This window comes from Lonchura striata, chromosome 2 (genome assembly GCF_046129695.1).
Source record: "Lonchura striata isolate bLonStr1 chromosome 2, bLonStr1.mat, whole genome shotgun sequence".
Classification (NCBI taxonomy): domain Eukaryota; kingdom Metazoa; phylum Chordata; class Aves; order Passeriformes; family Estrildidae; genus Lonchura; species Lonchura striata.
This window is the reverse complement of record NC_134604.1, coordinates 88,665,077-88,690,193: the sequence shown is the minus strand read 5'-3', so window position 1 is coordinate 88,690,193 and position 25,117 is coordinate 88,665,077. Positions and strand designations below refer to the sequence as shown.

The 25,117-nt window shown below is 37.5% G+C and overlaps 1 protein-coding gene across 2 annotated transcripts in view; it reads right to left on the bottom strand.

Moving 5' to 3' along the window:
- LOC110474669 (uncharacterized) overlaps positions 1-25,117 on the bottom strand; it is a 380,689-nt gene that overhangs the window by 239,563 nt on the left and 116,009 nt on the right. The gene's annotated exons all lie outside the window — the stretch shown is intronic.

Below are 25,117 nucleotides of genomic sequence, written 5' to 3'. Positions count from 1 at the left end.
GTGTAAGGCTGTATTTTCCCCAAATCTGATAACATAAGTAGGAACTAAAATTGTATTTGCATTGTGATTACTTAAAGACTGTACAAACAAGAATGGTCCACACAGAATCCTTTAAATTGTGATTGGTCTGGATTCTCTAATGGCAAAAGATATCAGGATTCTGGATCCAAAATATCTTTGTAAATAAAGTCTCTTGTGCCTATTGCACCTTTTTTTCCTTCGTTTCTGTGTATCTACTTTACATATTCTGTATGCTTAAAATAAAGATTATTATTTCAAAAGTAGGTTATAGACTGCTGGAACTATTGTCATTAGTGGAGTAGAAGAATGGCATCATGTAAAGACAGGGGAAAATGCACACAGATAAAGATGAGTGAGCCATATAAGACAGATAAATGAAATAATTATTTTCAACAGTACAAACATAACAGGAAATGGTTTTCTCTTTTAAACACTCTTTCAATGAAAAAGGATGTGTTGTTTTTGATGAGGTTAAAGGTTTGTTTTGGGAGAAAAGAAGCATTAACAATGGCTACTTATTGCCAAATAGGTGCCAAGTCTTATGTACAGCAACGACTCTCATTGATGATGTAACAAAACTTACTATTAAAAATATATGCATGTTCATTTGATGCCACATAATAAAACAGTGCAAAATTGATGGAGACATAATTATATATGAGTGTAGAATTTATACAATATTGGATTGCTCTGGTGAATGTTTTTTCCCTCCCCAGATACCCCTGTAGCTGTGACCATGTTAGTTTGACCCTTCCTTCCTTTCTTGACCCAGTTGGCTGGGAGTCAAGTATCCTTTCCTGTAGTGAGCCTAGATAAGGCTCTGTCCCTTCCTTGTTTGCTCTCTTTCCCTCTTCCTCCCCTGGAAAAAACATCTTGGACCACATAAGGTATTGGAGCCTCTTTTGGAATCTTTTGTCTTGCTCCTGAAATACTTTCCTCCAAGGCCTCACATATCTGGGCTAGGCTAATAACTTTGGGAGGCTGCAAGGGGTAGGTATTTCAATACTGTGTCCAAATTACACACCCAAATGCATGCTTCAGATTTCATTGTAGCTCACTGATAGTAAGTCTGACAGCAATCCTTCCTTCCTTCCTTCCTTCCTTCCTTCCTTCCTTCCTTCCTTCCTTCCTTCCTTTCTTCCTTCCTTCCTTCCTTCCTTGCACCTCTTATAACCCAATATAGGCTAAGTGAAAGCAGTTAAAGTGACATTATCAATACTGATTTGACTTCTCTGACTAGCTGAGCACCAAGATAATGACACTCACAGGGTTGAACCTGATTACTTTTGTTGAGAGTATGTAAAGAATATATGGGTTCAATTTGCCAAACTTGGTGACTGGAGAGAAGTGAGAGAATAGGAAAATTAAAAAAAAAACCCAATTGCAAAAAGTCCCTGAAATTTAATTTTTGAAAACTAATTTTTCTGTCTGAACTGGTACAATGACCTCTTTTGCCATAAAAAAATCTTCTCATCCCTTGCACCACAATTTGAGTACACATGTCAGCTTGTGGTAAAAATGTCTTTTACCTTTAAGACTGCTTTGTCTGGCCAGTTCTGACTGGTGCCATTAAGTGTAGATATGTTCGTCATGCCTTGCACCCCAAAAGGAATATATTATTGACTGTTATATTGGTAGCTGGACTGATCCTCTCCTGTGGACAGGATTTATATCTAAAAGCTAATAAGTAATATTAAAGTTTGAATTTTAAGGTGTTCCCATTCAATTACTGCAAAATTTTAGGAATCAGTTTTGATATTTTTGTTTTAAATATAGTCCTCACTGCCACAATTAAGTGTAGCATCCATATCCTGTTCAGCTTATGAATTCCCCAATTGCTCTTGTGAGAAATACTTGCTTGTACACATGTAAGTAGATATTTAAGCAGCTCTTCTGAATCACTCTACTGTGATAAGATGCTTCAAGAAAATTCTTGTGTTGAAAAAGAATCACATACAATCCTAAGAAATGCAGTATATACACAGGAAAAATATGAAAAAAGGAAATTAGTCCCCTATAGAAGTAACAGAGTCTTATGTTCAAACTAGAGTATTATGATTTCTTATCCTCTTCCTTAAATATACTGTTTTCTCCATCTGGATGAAAACACTGTAAAATATATAGCTGAGGTAAAACCTAAAAATGACACCTATTGGACTATGACAGATTTTTCAAATAAAGGGTGGAGAAGAAATCTCATGAAGTCCACCTTGTTCCACTTGACTAAGAATACTAGGTCAAGCTCACCTCCAGTTTTAAAAGGGGAGCACAAGTATAAAAGATTTTAAAATGAGAAATCAGATAAAAAGTAATCTTCAATAAAATGTCCACAACCAGAAGCAAAGCAAAAATTAAAGTCAGTTTCTTATGGTTCATGAGTGAAGGAAAAATCAGATAAGGGCTAATCTCCAAGAACATTTTATGATCTTGTTCTGGTGTCAGCATTATATCCAAACTAGTTTTAACTTTGCTAAAGCTAACATTTTGTGTATTGCAAACTACAGCAGCAAACAAAAATTACTGCTGTTGAAGTGTTGCTCAATGCAGCATATTAGAAAGGAAACTCAAAATGTTGCAGACTTTAAACATTGCATGGTGCATAACAACCTTTGTGAAAGCTCTACATGGAAACTTGTGTCAAACATCAGGACCATAAAATGTCCTGATGGCAACCTGGAAGGCACAGAAAAAAGAAAAAAAAATTGGAATAATACATTTACTTTCTTTGGGGAGGTTACAGGTTTATTGATTAAGCTCAGTGGAGAAGTGAGGCTACAGAAGGCTAAAGAACTGAGACATATTCTAAATGGGCATGCTGCTTCCAGGAATAAAGCTAAGAAAGGTATCCATTACTGCTTCAAAATCCTGTGGTGGATCCCAGTACAGGAAGAAAAAAATATTTTGTTTTCCTTTGCTTCCATGGGCAGATTTTTGCTTTGTTAAACTGCCTTTATCTTGATCTGTAAGTTTTGTTCCATCCCATATTCTCCCCTCCCTTGCTAAGGAGGGGAGTGACAGAGTGATTTGGTGGACAGCTGGTATGCTGCTAGGTCAACACATCACACAAATTGCACAGTTAGCTAATGTAGCAATTTTAGTATATCTTTTGATGCAAACACTAAAAATTTACAGAGTTTTTTTCCCCTACTAGATTTAATTTCTTCTTTTAAGATCCTTCAGGCCTTCCTTTCATTGTAGTTTTTTCTGTGGCCTTTAGGTGAAACAATGAAGAATTAGATACTGAGTAGAATCAGTACTGATTGTTGGTTTTTTTTCCATAAATTTAAATGAAAAATAAATGCACAAATTCTTTAACAGAACTTGAAATGTGGAGATACTTATTGCCAAAACAAAATATCCTAGACGAATTCAATATGTTCAGAAACAAACAACTCAGACAATAACTTAGCAGGGCTGTTTAATAATCATTATTCCTGCTTTGATCCTTTATTTGTTCTAAACTGAGTAGCCCAAATATTTTCTGTACTGTTGGTAGTTTATGTTGTGTGAGACTTCCAGTAGACGACAGAGGGAAAATGGCTGGCAAAATAGAAGTGCCAGGAGAACCACAGTCTGAAGGAGGAAAAAGGGGGAGGTATGTTCCATATCCATCAGAACTTGTATTGCTCAATTACATCTTGAAATAAACTTGACAGAATAAGGCAAAAATCCTTTCTTAATAGCTAAAAAAAAATTTCAGCAAAATCTACACTTTCTTTAAAATGCCTATTTTGGTGAAGTTTCATGTTTGGTTAAGGAAATGTTTCACCAGAATTTTTTCAACTGATTGTGATATTATCTCTAAAATGGACCATGCTTTTTAAAAAACCCCAACAACTATACTTGTTATATTCAAGAATTTAAACTGCCAACATTTCTAGAACCAAGTCAGTCATTCCAATAAGATAACTTAATTTGGTCAGCTAGAAGTTTTCAGTATGGTGCAGTGAACACCTGCTGCAGTTCACTCACTTCTGCACTGACTGTTTCTTGTTCATCCTTCAGTATTGCAAACAAATACAGATGCTAACAATGCATGAAAATTCCTGCTTTCCAATCTGCTGCTCCCTGCCTTAAGAAAATATTGTTTTGCTTGGAAAGAAACTTGATGGGGAAATCACACCCTGAGCTGCAGGCTTATATGGGGGCATTCATATGTACTTGTGTGAGAGGTACAGCACAGCTCCTCAGCACTTAAGAGCTGTGAGGAAATAAAGACTGCTCAGTATGAACACGGTCTTCAGAAAACTTCATCACAACCTAACAAGCCTGATCCTTTTCTTTCCATTCATCCCTTTTCCTCTGAACTGGATTTCAGGCAGCTTTCTGAAAACTTGGAAATAATAGGCTTTTTTAGCAGAAATACTGTAAATAATCTGGTCAACAAATCATTATAGCTGAAATTTGCAATATATTGCAGGATGAAATAAGACATATGTCCTTGAAGTGTGTTCAGCCCAAGAGGTTTATGCTAAAAGAAGTCAATGGCATGGTCATAGCAGTTTAAAATAAAGTTCTCTGGAAAATTTGAGACAATTTTAATCATAGACTTTCCTGCTTCACCTCCTTGTCATAGTTATGAGTGCTACTAGATATACATAAAGTTTTAATCTCTGTGGTCTCAAAGCATCATATTTTACAGACTGTTTTATAAAAGGAAAATAATACGCTTTACTACAATCAACAATCCATTGAAGTATATAAATTAACCAATTTTTCCTCTTTTGTTTTGGTATTACACGCATTTTTTTTAAAATGCTGTCATTGTTACTCAGTTTCCAAGGTCAGTCTTTTTTGACAGTAGTTAGCCTGTGGAGGTAAGTGATATTTAAAGTATAATTCTGTCCATCAGCTTTTCAGAGTGACAGTATCTTGACATGAATTGCTGTGCATTTATCAGCTGGGATATGGATAGTCCCATTAAGTTATCATAGCATTAGACTCTTCAGGAAGCTTTCCACATCAGTTAAAATTCTTGAATGAATTTATTTATTAAAAGCATTACATGTGATGATAATTTTTAGCTAAGGTACTTGTATATTGTGTGATGTAAAACATGTCTCGGGTTTTGTGGCCTTTATTAGTCATTATGCACCTATACCCCTTTCTCCTATGCCTTTACTGCCCGTGCAATGTGTCAGGAAGCAAGATGACAGACATGGTGTGCTACTGCCAAAGGCTCAAGTGATAGAGATTTACCAACAGCAATTCTGGCCTAGTGACCTCCTACATTGAACTATTGATTCAGAGCAAATTATTGGGTTTCAAGAACTTTTCAATTGGTTTTGCACAATTTTTTAGAGGGCAGATGCAGTGGAAGAGTAATGATATCTGGGGACAGTAACACTGTGGCTCCTTTCCTCTGACATGTATTTTCCTCACTGAAGCTGGTGAATGGTTACCATCACTGGGGCCATTCACAAGGATTCAGCACTTTATTTAATGCATTAGGTGACTGCTGCAGTGGAAGTTTTGTGATCTTGATGGATAACCTTTTTTGTTCACATTTAAGTTTTGATTAAATTTTTCATCTAAGATTCAATTTTTGTTTAACCAGTTCACCTTTGCACCAGTGATTTCCCCTGGCTAGCTCTACTCTTGACAGATCGAGTAGACTTGTTTTATTGCTCCTACTGAGGAATATGTTAGGACTTATGGTGGAAGTCTTAGCTAAAAATCAGGGCTGAAAAATTGGGTTGTGATAAGTTGCAGCTTGGTCCTTCTCCACACTGAGGTAAGATACTGGGCTTATGTGTTGGATCTTGCCTGACTCTAAACACTAGACATCTTTTCACTGAGATCATAACATTAGTAACATAAAATAATAGTGACAATACATGAAAACATTGTCCGTGTCACATGGCTTATATTCAGTTAATTATTTATCCATTGTTTTTTAGTCAGTCATTGAGAGATTTTAGTAGGATAAAAATAGCTACTAGAAATGTCTACCATATTATTCACTAAAAGACAGGAAAAATTATTAACTTATTGTACTAATTTACATAATTTAGGGTTTGTAAAAAGTCAAAGGCATATCAATGACACAAAAAAAATTCTAAGATTTGTACCACTATATGATTTTAAATCAAATAAAAAATTCATTTGCTCAAAATGTAAAAAAAGCTAGTGTCTCAAAAACATGAAACAGATTTGCAGTCAATACTTTTGACCAGGCTTGCTTTTCAATTCAATAGAGTCATAAATATGTCCCTACAAGACTTGGTGTCCTTAAGCAAAATTTTCATTTCTGATACATAACACAACCAGTGTGATTTTGAAATTCATGTGGGCCAAAACACTTTAACATTTTTTCAGAATAGGGTACTAAAATGGGTGCAGTCTATCAATAAACAAAAAATAAACTGATTCCTAACTGAAGCATAAGATATTTACAGAACATCTGTCTTCCTTTCAGACCTCAAGTAATTGTTGAGCTCCCCTTACTATCCGTGATACGCCACCTTTCTTTCCCTCACATAAATTACTGCTTTTCCATTAAAAAAAAGAAAACAGAGTAGAAAGCCTGCCTTTCTCTTTGCTCTCGACCTTCAGTATCAAAAACAGTGTCCTGTTACTAAAGACATACACTAACCTCACCTCCCACAGTTAATAATTAAACAATACATTTTTTATTTTTCGGTACTGGTAATGGGAAGGTGGTCACAGATTTCATAAGATAATTAAAGTTCATAAGTACATCTTTCACACAGCTTCCCTTCAAAAGTGATCTAAACACTGTTCCTTGCTTCTAAACCTGTGGGATTTTTCTGCTGGAATGGCAGATGAGTTATGTTATCAATCACACAAGGCTCTATTAATTTTATCACAACTCCAATGGCTGTTGACATTAAATGGCACAAATTTGGCCATTGTGGTCCCTGAGGTAGTGCATCATCACATCCTTTCAAATGGTAATTATATTTTTGACCCTAAAAAAATGACTGTTTTTATCCTCAGCACAAACCCTTTCCCTCGTTCCTGATAGCAGAAGCATTTTCACAGGGCCATTTCTCTGCCTACACTGTTTGGCTAGTGGGATTTTTCTCCTTTTTTTTTTCTTTTATTTAATATAAAACAAAAGCATCTTTATAAGATTTCAATAGCTATATAGGGGAAGGGTTGCTACACAGTAGTGCTGACGTTAGCTTTCACTGAGATGAAGAGAAGAGATCACTTGATGATGAAGACATTTCAAGGACACCACTGGTATGGAATAGCTTTCTCTTTGGGTCAGTCAGTGTTTCAGATTGCTTAATTACCGCAAATTCACGCAGGTAACTGTGATGAACACATGGAAAGCCATTAGGAGGTCTCGTCTATTGTTTAACTTTGGAGAGAAAAAAAGATAGTTGTTGAAATGGGGAAAGAGTTCTGCTCAAGGTGTTCATAGGATAACACTATCTGTCTGTCACTGGGAACTGTCTAAACCAGTTTTTGTCATCTCCACATTAATATTAGGCATATCATTATTTAAAAAAAAACTTGGCTGTGTCAAGGTCATCTGAATTAAAACAGCAATTTTTTGTCTTTTTGCATAAAATAGATATTTTGTACTCTATTTGGATTTACTTGTAGTTCTCCGTACAATACCTTTTTTTAAAATGTTAATCTCTCCTCTGTGTCTTTGCATTTAACCAGAAATTAAAGCACTTTTATCCTGAAAAAAAGCCGACCCCACACAAGCAGAATGCAGTACATTCTTTACTATTTAAGATGACAGGTGTTTATTGCACCCAAACATAGCTTCACGTTCTTAAAAAAAAAAGTGTGAATATATGGGATTTTTGTGCCAAATTTTTCTACAGCCTTTAAACTGAAATTCAATTGAAGTCAGGGATCTAAGGGCAGAATTCAGCTCTTTCATATAAGGGCAGTGGGTGATGAGTATAAGAAAGAGAAAAAAGAAACCTAATATATACGAGCATGATGAAGATCAGAAGGTATTGATTCACAGACTGTCTTTATTATAAAATTAGTATCAGAATCCATACTGGCCATTCCCCCTCAGTTTCCCTGCCTGAGGCACCTGTATTTAGACAAAAAGATCTCAGTTTCACTGACTATGGGCTTGTAAGGACTCTGGAGCTATAAAGTGAAAAGGACAATTTCACTCTTTTCTGAAGAGTCATGAAAGTAAACAGAGAAAATGCTGGCTTGTTTTGGGATGATTCTAAAAGTTGCTCTGTTTCTAAAGACAAAACCATGATTAGGATATTTTCTGGCCTGTGCTATGGGCATGATTGGGTCAGAGGAGCATGATCTGGCCTTTTGAGCACATGTAATTGGATTAATGATTTCAGGTCCAGAAAATGGATGTCAAGTATCAGGAAAACATTAATGTGTTCTCACAAAACTGGCAACTGTAGCAATCATCAGGAAAGCTAAATCCTGGCTTTACAGGGGTTAGGACGTAGTACATCCACGTAGAACTTTCTCATGATAAAAAGTCTACTCTTATCAAATGCTGCTGCAGCAAGTATTTGTGACTGCAGTGTTACTTCTTCCACAGTGATGCACTATGAGTTTGCAACTGCAATATTCAAGACGAATTTACCATATATATATATATATATATATATATATATATATATATACATACATATGTATATGTATGAAAAAATGGATTCCACAATTTTTAAAAAAACAAAACCAAACCAAATAAAAAATACTCAAACACCAAATCCAAACCCATATATTTTATTTTTATCCAGGCTTTATTATACTTATAATGGATAAGTATAATAAATTTATAAGTACAATAATATGTGATGGAAACTTTAAAAATAGATACAAAACGTAAAGGGTTTTATTTTGGACTACATACCAACCATTGAAATAAACCAGTAATTTCCAAGACTTCAAGGACAGCAGAGGCAAATTCATACAGTGGGTAAAGCACTAGGATGGTGTTTCAAGAGACTTGACTTTCAGTGCCTTGTTAGCTTACTCTACTCTGAGGCATTTAAGCCAGGTCTTCACTTGCCTTTGAGTCCCTCGTCCATACAATATGGTATTGGCTTTTCTCCTAAAGCAATCAGAGATCTCGGAAGGTGAAGAAACTTGTATGGACAGTATATATTATTCTAGATATACACTCATGTGACAAATGACATCTTTGGCCCTTAAACTTCCATTTATAAGGATCCTTTTCCCAAATGTACAACCATCTGATCAATCTCTACTCTGTTGTAATGTGATGAGGGGAAAAATATGTTCCTTACAGTAAAGAGAGTCCAATATGAAATAACAGTGAAACAAAATTGAGCTGTAATTGTATGGTAAGAGACAAAAGGCTTTTTATTTTTCCCCTAGGAAATTTTTTTGTGTCTCTCTTAAGCATGTAGAATATCAGCAGCCTAAGAAGATTTTAATGTATTCTATTTATAAATTATAACATCATTAACAGTCAGTCAGCAAGGCTGATATGTCACAGTAAGCTTACTTCTTTCAAACTGACCACAACTGTCTATATTTTGGCACGTCTTAAAGATTGTTTTTTGAGTCATGTACTCTAGCACTTTCCTTGGAATAAAAACATTTATTCAATGTATTCTGCAGATGCCTTTAATTCTTTACGATCCACTTTTAAAGGTATAATTTTGCCTTTGAAGCACTAAATAACCTTGTTCTACTTATTCTTCCCCAGGAATTCCAATACCTATTAGTCCATACCAAGAACTAATTCCTTGCCAAATTTCACTAATTTGATCTTAAACCAACAGATGAATTATACAAAGGAAAACAACCATTCAAAACAGATAAACTTCTATTATTCCTATACTCATATAATTAAACCCCACCCAAAAAAACCCCAAACAAAAAACCCCAGAAATCAACAAAAACAATTTATTTTTCTTGAAATTGTCAACTTCTAGCCCCAAGCACATTTTTTATTACTAGCGCACAATCCTATAAAAATAGAGCTTTATAAATGAAAACATTGACAGACCCTTAGCGATAGTGGCACTACAGGGAATAGCTATAAACAACATTTTTATTCCTCAAGCATACCTTACCCTTGAAAGTTTACACTAATTACCTGTAGTTTTGTTAATGTTTTAAGCTGCCCTTCATCTCTCCCATCCAGACACACCACTCAGCTTCCTCAACAGATATATTCAACAGCTTCTGTTCACACCTGACATCAATTTCCTTTGATGTTCACAGTCTAAATGAGAATGCTACAGCAAGCTGTATTTGTGAAGTATACAGGATGCCTTTAAAATGATGGCAGGTATTTTCCTCATTAAAGCAGCCATAACAGATAGTTAGATATGATGCTGTCCCTCACCTTCCTGCTAATTAATGACTATGATTGCAACCCAAATAAGATCAGGCAATTAAATGTGATAACATTTCAGAAGTGAAGAAAACGTACAACAATCTTGGAATAGCTTCCTGTAGATAAATAAAGTTGATCTTAGCAAAATTAACATATAAATGTACCATTCTATCAAAAAATTACACAAACTAAAGAATGTGGTAATTTTACTTTTAATTGAAACATGTGCTACAGTGGAGATTGGAAGTATAAGTAAATCCCATATCTGTTTTGTCATTCCTATTAGCAATAGAATAGTTACAATTCTTCAAAGGAAGATTTTTGAAAGGACGGCTTTACCACTAAAATATAACCTTAAAAGATTTCTGGATCAAGATGGAGCACCTTTCTTGGTTCTGTGTTTTGCATCTGCGCACTGTCTAGCAGAATTAAACACTGTCCCAATGCCTGTAATGGCCATAATTGGGCATTCAGATTTTTTAAGTGCATAGAAATGTTTAGCAGAGACATCATTACTGTCTAAATTTGCCATCATCAATTTTCAAATCAAGAAATGATGCCTGTGGTAGTGACAGGGATCTAAAGGCAGAATTCAGCTGTTTCATATAAGGGCAGTGGGTGAAAGTTGTGAATCTTGGAACTACAGAATCTTGACTGACTGAAGCACAGAACTCAGCATTAATCCATATTTCCTCACACTCCAAAGGATTTCTGTAGCAGGGCTAATGGTTGATTTATTGATTTGAAAGCTCAGGTGTTTAAGTTAGACTCACAATACAGTTATAAATTCTGTATCTATGAGCCAGTTTTAGTATAAAAGGGATTCTAACAATAGACTTTTAGGAATAAAAAGTGGTCTGACATTTTCCTCCTCTACCAGTTTTTATGAGTGCTGGGCAAAATGTGGGAGTTACCATGCCCTCATTTTTTTAGATTACCTGGAGAGCCATGGATTAGATTACAAATAAAACACTAAGATTAGAAAGGAGAAGTTTTTGAGTACTGTGGTAAATACATTCTTCAAGAAAACCTGGGCAAGCATTAAAATGGTTACATATAGATTTTGTCCTCCTCTGGCCTTTAGTCTTGAATATGGAATTCAACAACATTCATAATTTATTCTTTAAAAGGCTCTTCCTTCTGCTAAGCTTGTTGCCCTGCAGAGTACTCTTCTGCAGGAGACTCTTCTGACTGGCCCACATTGTATCTACAGCTTCTTCACACTCATGGGATGATCCTAAATCACAGCTCAGCCAGTGGACAGGCACATGCTCTATCACTAAACCATGCCTCTGAGAGCAGCAAACTGTGATGGACGACTCTGAGAGATCAATATATTCAGCAAAATTCTTTGGGGATTTTGAAATAGGGAATACTTATGGGGAGAGCTTGGTACTGCAATGTCATGGGGAAAGACAATGTCCCAGGACAATCAGGCCAAGACCAAAAGTATATGTGTTCATATCTTCAGATGTGTGACTATTGACTATGACAACTGCAGGCCTAAGACCAGCAGAGGTATACAAGTGAGGAAATAATTTTGTTTCTGAAATGTAAACTACCTTAAGGTGCAAGGTAAATAAGTAAATTAAATGGTAAATAAGTAAATTAAAGCCTCTTTTCTCTCCTGGAAAGGTGGGATCATATGGGGAGAGTCAGAATTTTGGAGCCAAGAAGAAATATCTAAAGCTGTGTTGAAACTTCACAGATATGGAAAGGGACGAACTCTAGAAGTAGTGTTCTTTGTTGTTATTGCAGCACTCATGCCTTTGGTCTACATCTTTGTTCCAGGTATCTCCATTAAACCTGAAGGTCAGGATCAAGGGGTTAATGCAGGATTTTAATGAAATATTAATTTTCTGCTAACTTCACATGCAGTAGTTTAACATTCTGTGTACGGTTTAGCTTAAGCAGTGGCTGGGGACATGTTTATATGCAATTAAATGAAAAAGCAGTTTTCCTACCCTTTTTGACCTCTAACATGAAGAAAAATGTAACTGTGTGGCATGTTTTCTTTTTTCACTTACACATTAATGATCAAAGGTAAGAATGTTTTTGTTAACTACCTATATATTACTTTGTCAAATTCTTCAAGTTGTTGGGGTTTTTCCAAGGGAAAAACTTATTAAAAATACACTAACATTGTTTTGGTTTCGTTAACTACTTTTTTCCTCTCCCCTTGGTCTAACAATGATGAAAAAGTGAGCATTCAATAGCTAAGATTGAATTATAAGAGCATGATCCTTGTGAGAACTTTTAGTGATGTAAGGCATAAGTGACATCATAAGTCAAAGCTGTGGTGCCATAGACCCTGTAGCTGTGACCAGTGATGAAAGAATTTGCAAGGCAATACAGAGATGTCTAGAGTCTGTTGCAACTGTTTAAATCTTTGAAATCAAAAGGTCATCCTACATCTAAACTGCTAAGCTCAAAAAATTTTATCAAAATAAGAGGTAGATGATCCTTAAGATGGCTCACTAGGGCTATAATAAAATTAACTCTGAAACAAGTGTTGTTATCAAAACATATTCAAGATTGAAAACTAGCAGATTTTGATTTTTTTTTTGCTCCTTTTTGGACAGTACAGGCCTATGCCTTTCAGTTATACACCTAAAACTTTCATCCAGTCCCTCCTCCTTACATTATGTCATGCTGGAAGCATTGCAACCTATTGCCGGCCAGGGGTCTATGAACAAATCACAAATTGGATCACAACATGTGTCGAGCTGTTTATTGTCTAGCATCAGTCTCATTACATGGTTATGACAATGGGAAGATGCCAGCAGCTCACCTCCCTGGCAGCAAAGAACTTAATGTTACAACTTACTTTAAAAGCTTTTTGACCAATCACACAAAGAAAAAGCATATTGACACTACTTCTATCCAACCACTACAAGCACACATACCTTTTATTAAAACAATGCTCGCTTATTTCGAATAAAATACCTGCTTGTAAGCCTTAAGATACAATGCACAGAGCTCTATTATTAAGCAAAGAACTTCCTAATGTCTGGCTAGATATACTTTTCTGTAGCTTAGGGAGTTATTCTAGACAAGCATTAACACACAGACCATTCTATTTTTCCTTACATTTCTACTTATACAATTTTTCTGCTGACAAATCTTGTGGCTACTGATTAGCTCTATTTACAGTTCTGCTGTCTCTGAGTGCGGGATTTGTAATTTTCTCTTCTTCCACCCCTCCTCCCCCTTCCCCCTGCGGTCCCTTGTCCTGACTCTGCGTTCCCTTGTCCTTCCCCCTCGCCACGCGGCCTTGTCCCTGTCCCCCCCACCACCTTTCCCATTGTGGTCCCCGGGATCTCCGGGATTTCCCTGCCCCTGTCCCCTGCCTCCCATCCCATTGGCCGTGGTTCAGGCTGCCCCCCGTCCCCGGCACGGGGTACAACCGACCTGTGGGGTCGGTGCCCCGGTGTCTCGGGAACATGCTCCCACAATAAACACGTGTCTGCACCCGAGCCCCGTGTCGCCCTCTCGTCTGTTCCCCCACTAGAACTGAGCCTCGCAGAGCCAAAGGGGAAAAGCGGCCGCTGCCTCTCCCCTCCTCCCACTGGCGCCTGCCCAGAGCCAGTCTCGAACAGCAACAAATGGTAGCAGAAGATGGCTAGTTCCATTGATTTGTGAAAGGGGGGATAGAGAAAGGAGCTCTACTGCCGTAAGAGCTCTGCAGACACTAAGAGGAGTTGACGCACTGGGCGGAAAACAAACCCAAAACTCCTGGGACCCTCTTCCATCCTCGCTGGCGTGCTCTCTAACCCTCCCGGGAGCGGCCGCGCTGCGGGGGCAGCCAGAGTGCAGGGGCCGGGAGCCAGGTAGACTTACCTGAGGGACAAAGAGGAGAGTTTGGCAGTGGTTCGATGGACTGAGCTCGAAGAGTGGCCCATCAGGGGATGGTATTTGAATGGAAACCAGAGGCTGACAGTGGCTGAACCCAGAGTTTCAGGGATGAGCTCTGGGTTAATGGGAATACCCAGGCTTCTGGGAGAGCCAAACCGCGAAAGAATACATCCTCAGTTCAGCACAATTTTCCACCACCGAGGAGAGAGATAGATTTCACCACCTGAGCCCGGAGGGTAAGTTGGGTCAGAGCAGGGTGGGACCCTGGTGGGCAGCAGGGCTACCTTTTTTTCTTTTCTTAGTTTTAACCACCGTCTGCGTCCAGACCGAGGCTGTAGCCTTGCATGTCCCTGGCGGCTGGGAGACTTTTTCTTTTCCAAGGAGGACGCAACCTTGCTCGGTCTTTTTGGGGTAACTCATACTGGAAAGCTCCTTCTCTTTCTCGGAAAGCTGCCTTTTCCACCCTCTCCTCCCTATTCTTGGGCTATGGGGGCAGGGGGCGTCAAAAGGACACCAATGGGACAGAATTGTAAACAGCGACACGTCAGCTATGGGAGAATTGTTAACATCCTAAGAGAGGCCCTTCACATCCACGCATTTTTTTCGGCTTCCAGCTGTGTCGGGCCCCTCTCCTGTAGTTTTCCCCCTCAGCTTCTGCAAAGCTTCCCCTTCCCTTTTCCCCACAGACTTCCCCGAACCTCCTCTCTTGGGGATGGCCACGGACAAGCCACCCCAAGCGCCCTGCTGGACACTGTTATCATACCTTAGGGGTGGCATTGGCCATGCCTCCCCAGGCAAGATGCAGTGCACCTGGCACCCCCACCCAAGATGGCACTGGCCACGCTACAGGGATCCTATTTTCCTGCCGTAACCCTTCTCTTCCACCCAAGTTTTCCTGCCGGCCCCACCCCTCCCCCAATGGCCCTGTACCATCCTGCAGCAGGCCAGCCCCTACTGGGGGGAGGTGAGGTTGGATTAATCCCTCAGTCCTTCTTCTGGCCCCCCTCTGATGGGAGGGATTGCCGGAGGGGCCCCTCTGTTAGAGCACCTCCCTTTGTAAGAGAGCTTTCCCCTATGCTGGGGGGGGGGGGGGGGGGGGGCGGTGTCGAAGGGAGTGGAGCTGGAAACCCAGACCAGAGCTCCACTGTTTTTTTTCCCCTGAAATGGTGGTGCCCAGGTTCACCCCTTTATCCCATCTCCTAAATGTACCTTGCCCAAAGTTCCCTTATTATTTCAATACAAGTTTTCCCCCATTGCTTGTGATAATTTGGAAACAACTTTTTGGATTGAGTTATATCTTATAGAAGGAAAGATCATCCTCTCTAATTATTGCCCACAATGATATGCCCACTTCACAATCAAATAATCAAATTGGAGAAACAACATTGCTGTTCACTCCCTGCCTCTGCTCTGCTAGAATTCGAAAGACCACAAGCATTTCGTCACAAATCCTGCTTTCATCCTCGATACAGAATATGTTTATGATAATTTTGTACCCTTTATCTTAAAGTGTAATGTGGAGAAAATTTTTGCCCCATTCATTGTAACTATGATTGGTGTATCACTTTCTGATGTCTCTTTGTAACATTGCTAATTTGTTTTACCTCAGAACTCCCTTTCCTTTATGTAAATTCAAAAGACTGAGCTGTGGGATTTGTAATTTTCTCTTCTTCCCTCACCTCCCCCCTCCCCCTGTGGTCCCTTGTCCTGACCCTGCGTTCCCTTGTCCTTCCCCCTTGCCACGTGGTCTGTCCCTGTCCCCCTGCCCCCACCTTTCCCATCGTGGTCCCTGGGGTCTCTAGGGTTTCCCTGCTCCTGTCCCCTGCCTCCCGTCCCATTGGCAGCAGCTCAGGTTCCCCCCGCCCCGGCACGGGGTATAACCAACCCCCGGTCGGTGTCCCGGTGTCTCGGGGACACGCTCCCATAATAAACACGTGTCTGCACCTGAGCCCCGTGTCTCCATTTTGTCTGTTCCCGCGCTAGAGCTGAAGGGGAAAAGCGGCTGCTGCCTCTCCCCTTGTCCTACCGGTGCCTGCCCGGAGCCGGTCTCACATGGCAACATCTGAGGCCTGCCTTTTGCAGCTTTTCCAAAGCCCTTCGATTTTTAGGATTCCCACATAACCCTTTTTTGTAATCTGGAAATCTGATGTTAAGTGATGAAGCAAATCATTTAATATTAAGACCAAAATATTTTAATATTACAATTTCTCAACCTCAATACAAGTTGTTTCTTATAATATTGAACACTTGATTGGTTATTTTTAGACTTTTCTTTTCAGCCTGGATTTGACAGCTAAGTAGCAATTTAACCATAAGCATGATCCTAAAGACTTCATTGTACTTACGCACATTGTTTAGTTCTAGAATATTTATTCCTGTATTTCATGAGAAAATGCAGCTAACTTCACATCCTTATCTTGTCTGTAAATTTGATATCAATTCTCTAAGTTTTCTCAACTTATTTTTGCCGAACAGAGAAGATCTTTTTGATGGATTTATAACTGCTTGGTTTTTTCCCTAGTCAGAAAAGGAAAGCTGCTGTTAACAACCCAGTTTTGGACCCCTGTAATATTTTTGTTATATCTCTTTTAAGTACTATTAATGCAATCTCATAGGCAGATCAGAGCTGAGCTGGATAAAAGTGAGACTTAAATTTTTTATGCTGATATTTTTTAATCATCCAAAACAGGGTGTTTTTCCAAAGAGTTACTCTAAAGTCATGTTGTCCCAACACACACTGGCCAAGGGACAAGACCATTGAGAAACTCACTTGCTGTGGGAATATTCTGTTTTTCACTAGGAAGGGCTCAGGTTTAACTGTTTAATTGCCTGTGACTGCTGCATACAATGTAAGAGGATTTTGAAGCCAGCCTGATTTCCCAAAGTCACAAATTTAAAGGAGTTAAAACTGGCATTCGAACATGACTGAATTATAGTCATGCCAGCCAAATCAGAAACACAGCAAGCATAGTCTCTTGTAGTATGTCAGTTTTCCACTGGAGAGATTTCTCTGCTCTAATAAAGAGTCAGACAACTATGAAAAACCAGAAAACTCGAGAAAGTTAATATTTTTTTTTTTAAAAAAAGCTCAGAAAGGGTTTCAGTCCACATCAATGTTAAAGAAGGTTTAGGTTACAGCTTGTTTTATTCTTCTTGACCTTACCCATAAAAACTTTGGTGATGGCCCAGACCAAGAAATGTTTATATGTCTTCAGGGACTGAAAGGATATGCAATTATTTGAGCATTAGTTCAGAATTATTAGAGCATTTCTGAAACACAGGGATAGTGTAAGTTCATTAAACCCATTCCAGGAAAGGACTTATAGATGCATCTGATGGTCTTCTTGTCCCATGAAAAGTTTGTATAATTTGGAGAGAGATCTGCTATATTCTCCAACATAATCAAGCACTAAAACAGCCGCTTTGAAAGACAGTACTTTTTCATTTCAATTGGGTTGAGAGTGCTTGATTGAAAATTTTCCCCCAAAGAATTGTGCTTAACACTTCAGCAAATGGATTTTATGCAGAGTCCTTTGTTATTGTACTATAACTATCAGGCTAAACTCAAATAACTAATGCTTGAATACTAGCGTGCAATGGCCTTAGATATAGCCAATACATGCCAGTATTCAGAAATATTATCTCCAGTATCTTTTCTTTCCTGAGTTAAAAAAGAATCCCTTCTGTTTCTATGACAAACATTTAAGAATACTACAATGAAGAGTGTACAAGGGTCTTCTGTACTACCATGTTTTTGGCAGTTTAGAGTAGTACAGATCATATAGATGCACAGACCTAGAAGGAGACATCTAGAGGATTACACATTGTGGCTCCTCCTCCCCTATGTTTGTCTATTTGCCTGTTTTATTGTCAACAAGATTTTTTCCCATCACATATCTCCCCTCCATATCCTGTCCTATGACCAGGTTGTGCTTTCCTCTGAACACAAAGAAAGGGTCCTCTGCAAGTCATCAAATATATCCTTTTTACATGAGCTGCAACAAGGTTCAAAAAGCTTCAGGGTGTCATTCTGCTACCTGATGTCTTCACATCTCCTTTCTGATGATGTGGCCCACAGGGGGAGAAGGCAGCATGAAAGGAAACTGGCAAATAATTCACAGGTGTGAATGATGACAGGTGTGTTGCAAGAATTGAACCAGGCACTGTTGTGCCCTACCCTTCTCAGGCATGAGATGCGAGAATAATTTTTTCCTAACAGTGTATTGTTTAAGAATGAAAATTGTTATTTTATCTTCCTAACACACTCTTTTTTTTGGTGCTGCTTACAGTATTTTGCCCTAATCAGCTTTGGACCTTGAGCCTGACAGGATTTTTGTCCCATTACTAGGCTTTTCTAATATTTCACTGAGTCCTCAATGAAAGCTATATTTTGAAAACAATCTCTTGGACTTATGAAATATCTCTGTCAGCAGACATCAAAGTAATGCAAAGATGAATATTTTATCATTTATTTTATAAAGGAGGAGATTAAGGCACAAAAAGAGGCAGGAATATGCCTATGGTCAACCATCAGAAAAACTAGAAAGAGGGCCTGGATCACCAGTCTGGTTCCTTCCCCCTAGACATGGGTAAGGAACCCAGACACTTTTTAGAGTTAAAATATTCACAAAATCTTCTTTATGGTTATTTATTGTCTTGAATGACATATCTATCTCCTTTTTTAAAAACCAGTTTTTAACAAAACAGGTTATAGACCACCGTCAGCAGAAATGGTATCTAACTCTTATGTAGTGCCACAAAGAATTTCAGAAAGTAGAGATGAGACTGAGAGTTGATTATCTGATTAATTTTGCCAAGCACATATCTAGCATAAAAAAGTATTCTATGCCTCAAGCAGTGTAGTACAAATGTCCCAATTAGATGCATGACTGATTTTGATTTGGCTCATTATTTATGCAGAACATTGGCTACTGGCTTATTGTCTTACTAAGTTCTGCAATATGACCCTTAATAGAGATTGTGTCTAATACGAGGAACACAAATTCATTCTTCTAAAGGCTGCATATATCATTATAATTAAGACTATTATTGTTAACATTGTTATTATTAAAATTAAAATCATATGTATTATAATAATCTGTTATCTATTTCTTTCCTGATAGTGACAGAGATCTGAGTTAAAAGAGAAATAATTCCAACAACTTGAAAATAAATGCATGTGGGTAGTAGCATTTCTTTCATTAAACTTTATTTGCCCAGGAATTAAACCTGGAAGACTATACCTAAAATGTGCTTCATAGTCAGTAGTGGAAAAGATGCACTTCTGAAAAGTAACTCATATATCCGGAAATAAAGGCTAAGACACATGAGAAAATGTATTTCCTGGAAACAATCAGTTTATTCCATTGATGATAGTGGCCCAGAATGGGATGCTCAAATTTTGACTGCCTTCATTAAAACATTTGAAATCTGTCCCAAGCTCAAAGTGAAACTTTGAGCTCTCATGGTTAAATAAAGTCTTTTAAAGCCAATTTTTAGACTGCTTTCATGAAGTAGTGAAAGTTGTCTCTAGAAGAAAATGCTTTCAAAATCTATTAAGTGAAGCTAAATATCTACTGAAAGCTGTTTGTTCTCTTCTCCCTGGTTTACTCTGCAGTTTTTCTTTGGATTATTAGTTTCTCCAGGTAACATTTTGTGCTGCTATATGGTTATGTTCAGTGCAAGCTTTTGAAACCTCCGCAGGATAATGCACAAATATGTTCCTGCCGATTCCTGCTTGTCAGTTTCAGAAATGTAGAGCACCAAATATCCATCACTAATGGAGCCATAGAACATGCAAGGAGATAAAATTGTGAGGCTTCTTCATTGAAAGCAAGGGAATTTTTAAAAGAAATTAGATGGGTAATTAACTCCCTGTCTCATTAAGAACACATATGGTTAGCCACCTGAGATGCTGGAATTTTAAAAGCTAGTGCTGGAGCAGAAGAAAACCTCAGGATAAAGTCCAATGCAGTTAATGGGACTATGGAACGACCAGATGGAGCTCACAACTCTTTTCAATCACATTTTTCTAATACATGAGTAAATGAATTCTTTATTGAGAGTATATTTGAAGCACTATAGTTTAAGATAGCATGGAAGAACAGTCTAGGAGGGCAATATTTCAGAGTTTGTATTAAGACCACAGATTAAACTTCAGCCAGCAGAGTTCCAGTTTTGCACACAGACCTTCTAGAAGTTACCCTTCTCAACCTAGATAGCAAGTATTTTTCAGCAAATTGATTTAAAGCATGGTTTAGAATAATGACCACATTTAAGAAAATTATGAACTGTTGAGAAGCAGTTCATGAGTGTAGAAATGTGATCCATGGATTTTTTTCTCTCAATTAGGTAAAATTCATTTCAATAATAAGGAAGACTAATAAAAAGGAAGAAACAAATCTACATTAAGATGCCCAGACAACATTTATCTCCCATTACCTTCAGTAAGAATTGTGTTCACTTGGGTCTTATTAGTATTTTTGACACATAGTTCTGAAAAAATGTTTAAAAACATTAAGAAGTCATCAAAATTAAGGAAATTCATAATAAATGTGCTACATATGTATAGCAACATAAGCAGCAAAGCTCATAACTGCTAGTCTCCAAATCTCAAGCTTTGGACTGTCATGCTTTTATCATGTACAAATTTCACTGGATTTTCCCTAGTATGGAGATTCCTGGTAGTACATGCTGGCATGATCTCTCTGGTATGTAATTAAGATTTATCTTGAGATTCAGAATCTTTTTCAGTGAGGAAATTCACTTCTACCCAGCCATTAAATTTGGTTAAAATTGGCCTGCAGGTACAAAAAGTAGTGAGATAGATGCATACATGCACAAGGAAGTTTAAGTAATACTATGTAATTCTCCTTTATAAGAATTCTTTTATGTGGCAGGGTAAAGGTGGTTATCTCATCCTAAGAATTAATTTATTTTAAAAATTGAACTCATATCAGTCCTTTGAAATAAATGCAAAAAACCCCCAAACTTTTAGTTCTCTGGAGCTACTACAAAATTACCCTCATATTTTGTGTGGGGAATCTGGTACTCACAAAGAATGTTAAAAAAACTCCTTAACTTTCATTTACAGTCCATCAGTCATCTCATATTAAGGAAAGATCTTTAATCCATTCTATTCTGCACCTTTCCATTACTCATCACCATCCATAATGCAAAAATATCTTAGAATCGAACTATGAGGAATATTGCTCTCCTCGGGAATAATTCTAAAGCAGCAGGTGCTCATGCTTTGTTAAAAAAGTGGTAATAGTTCAAAATTCCATATATCACATGGGTTTTTGACTTACTCAAGGTATCTTCAACCTTTATTCATATAAAATAGTAAGAGATGTGTGACAAACAGCTACTGTTCCAAAAATCAATATCAAGGTCTGTTTTGCTATCTCATCAAAGTTTCCTTCTGGAATGCTTCTTCCACTGACTCCTGCAGATTGCCCAAAGTGAAAGGACCTTGTTCATTCTTGCCTCCGTAGAAGCCACTAACAAGAATTTGAAAAAATCTCTGTGAAGCAGTTCTGTTTAATATGTGTTTCTACCTGTGAGTAATAATTTTTATGTAATTATTAAATAAGAATCATGGTAGATCTCTTTCATAGCATTAGATATGGCATGATTAAGTAAACTACTTGAAAGCCTTCCTTAGGGAAAAGGATATTTAATCAGTAAACTCAAATCCAGTAAACTTCAGTGGGTGTCCTAGAGTGATGTTATGGTGTTTGTATCTCAAATCGTGTGTTCTGTGTATGTTTGATATTATGTTCTGTGCTTTCAGAACTGACTCTGAAAGTGAAGGTTTGTTTTACCTTGTTGTCAGCCGGTTCACCTCCCCCTATGGTCTGCTGTCTAGAAGAGGCTGGTGCTGGCTGGCTTGCTTGGCTTTCTTGCTTGGCTTGCTTTTGCTTTCTTGCTTTGCTTGCTTCTGCTTTTGCCTTTGCTTCCTAGTTTAGCTAAGCAGTCCAATTCTTTCCCTGGACTGTTTATTTTCCTTTCCTTTTTCTGAATACCATCCAACCTGCTCTGAACTGGGACCTGGAAACACCGAGGAACACCGAGAGCCTGCGCTCTGTGATCTGCAGCAGCCATCCCCAGTGCCCAGCCCCAGGTGATCACTCCCAGGAAAGACTTTCTGGATTTGTTCATCTCTTCAGTGTGGTGAAAGAGTTTTGTTGTCATCTGGTGTTGTTAATTTTCTTTTTGGTGCTGGGGGGTGCTTTGTTTGTTAAATAAGCGGGTTCTTTTCCACTTCTGTCAGAGAAAAATTTTTCCTGAACCACGTGGGTGGGGAGGGGCCGTGGGGGTTTGTTTTCTGAGGGCTCCTTCCAGAGGGTTTTCCCCAAATTTGCCCTAAACTAGGACATTGGGACTTCTGGCGCACCTTGCTTTCATTGTATATATGGGTTGTACATATCAGAGAAGTATATTTACCCCAGTTTTTCAAGGACTATTAACCATACTGTGACATTTATTTTTGTCTCCTAACACAGAGGAACAATCTACAATGGGATGATGAATATAAAGAGGTTGAAAATAAAGATTTCCTTAAAAAATTCTTCCTGCTACAATCAGAAATTTTAAAAGTAGCTTAGCTCCCAAACTGCTTTGTCAGTTTCCTTTCTCTAATTTCTTTGCCCTTCACCAGGAAACATCCAAGAGTTTTATTGGAGAAATAGATACAATAACTACTTTTACAGTTTTTTAGTGTTAGATCTCTCTTCTTGGAAGGATAACATTAATAGTGAATACACGGATTAATCAGACAATACACTAACAGAATAGAACAATCAGCTCATAAACTATATTATTAAGTCCTCTTTTGTTGGTTTTGATTTCTTTTCCCTATTTGAAATTTATCTCCTGATGATGTCAAAAACAAAGCTGAGCAATAAGATCTTACATTACTGATAATATTCTTTAATTGATGTATCTCAATTTTTTGCCATTCTTATTTTTATAAAAGATTTTTTAAAAGTCTGTGTTCTTCAGTCAAGATGTACAGCACAGAACTTTAGTCTGCTCCCTGCTTATATGAACTACTGTGGGATGACAATTTCTTAGGCAATAGTACTGGTTGTAAATGATCACATAAACCAAAAATTGAAGCATTCAGTTTATTACATATTATATGGGATGAACTGAGTGATATAGTGGATGATGGTGAACTGTGAGACAATTTATTTATCCTTTTTCATTAAAATTTGATATGCAGTCATAACTCAGAGGGCAGAATGAAGTTTCCTAGTTCACAATAGAGCATCCTCCACATCTCAGATTTTAAAATAAAGCAGTAGTTACTGCAAACAAAACATTTCATTTAAGAATAACATTGGGATCAAAAAGATAAATACAGTCATTAATCAGTACTAATTATGATTTTGATACCCATATTGGTCAGCTTGCTCTAAATGCAGCAATTTAACAAACAAAATGGCATTTAACACCTATTTATGCTGTTCTATAATTTACCATGGATAAAAATAAACATCTATCTCAGTTTTCCTTACAGAATCTGTCTGGAATACCTATCAATAGTATTTTATTTATCTATTTAGATGTATGTAAGAAACTCCTCACCATGACATTTGATGATCTCTCTAGTTATAATTGTAAAAATAGTAATTCTAAAAAATGTCGTGCTTCCTCTTGCCTGACTGCATTAGAAAAGCTAACAGTTCTGATATTTTTATTCCTAAATAATATCACTTCACAAGGGAGAAAAACCCTTTAATGACTGACCATCAAAGGCAGATACAAATGAATGAATAAAGGAAGGAAATAATATTACCATCCAGAAATGCTGTAATAATATTACTCAGGAATTTTCATGTAATCTCTGTCCCAACTCATCACTCCTGGTTGGATGCAAATATTTATCTCTTACTATTTTTGATAATGATTTTCTATGAAAGAAGAATTAAAGAAATGTTTGCAGCCCAACTCTACAGTCATTAGCCATGACACCTCACAGAATTACAGCCTTTCCTACAATAGGATTAAGCAGCTATGTGTTTACAACACATATTTTTCTTAGAGGAAAGAAAATAAAAAAAAAAGTGAAAAGTACTTACATAGTAAAAAATATGGCCTTCCATGACCCTTTTCACCCTGAGCAAACAATCTTAACAGGAATTTTTCTACGGGTACACTAATGGTGCACCACTTATCACCACTGCTGGAGACAGAATACCGAGCTAGGTAAGACCTTTGGCATGACCCAGTATAGTTATTCTTCTGTGCAAGTTACAATGGAAAAATTCAAAACCCAAAACACTACAAAAAAAAAAAAAAAAAAAAAAAAGGAGAAAAGAGGGAAGAAATCAGTTGAAGTGCACAAAGTTTATTTATTTATACAAGCTTGGAGATTTACTGTCAAGATAGTATACTTATAAGCAATATGGCAGTCAATGAATGTTTATTACAGGAAGGAGGAATCATTAAAAATTTAAATCAGAATAAAAATTGAAATGAAAAAAATCACAGGTCATTCTGAAATAATTTTCTCCCCATATTTCATTTTGGAAGAAATTATGTACATCCTTTCTTTTCTGCAGGATCTAATCAATATGATTTATTTTTCTGTGCAGTTAAAATGTACAGCTTTCCAAGAGAATATACCTTGTTTTATGTCTGCATAACAGTGGTATTTTTCATTAACAAAAATTCTGAAATAAAAATTCCACATTGTCTTTAATATGCCTCTATATGTGATGCAGATGCGCCCAGATATGTGCACACACACAGACACACCCTCAGATGGAGCAGAAACCCTTCTCAGGTGTTTATTTTAGTTATTAAGGCCACATCTGAAGTATTCTGCAAATGTAATGCCAAAAATCCATTAGGAGCTAGCTCATTTTTAAATAGCTACCTTAAACACTATTAAAATTAAAAAGGGACCAGTTAAGTTACTCTCTTGATCACATCCTTAGGAGATGG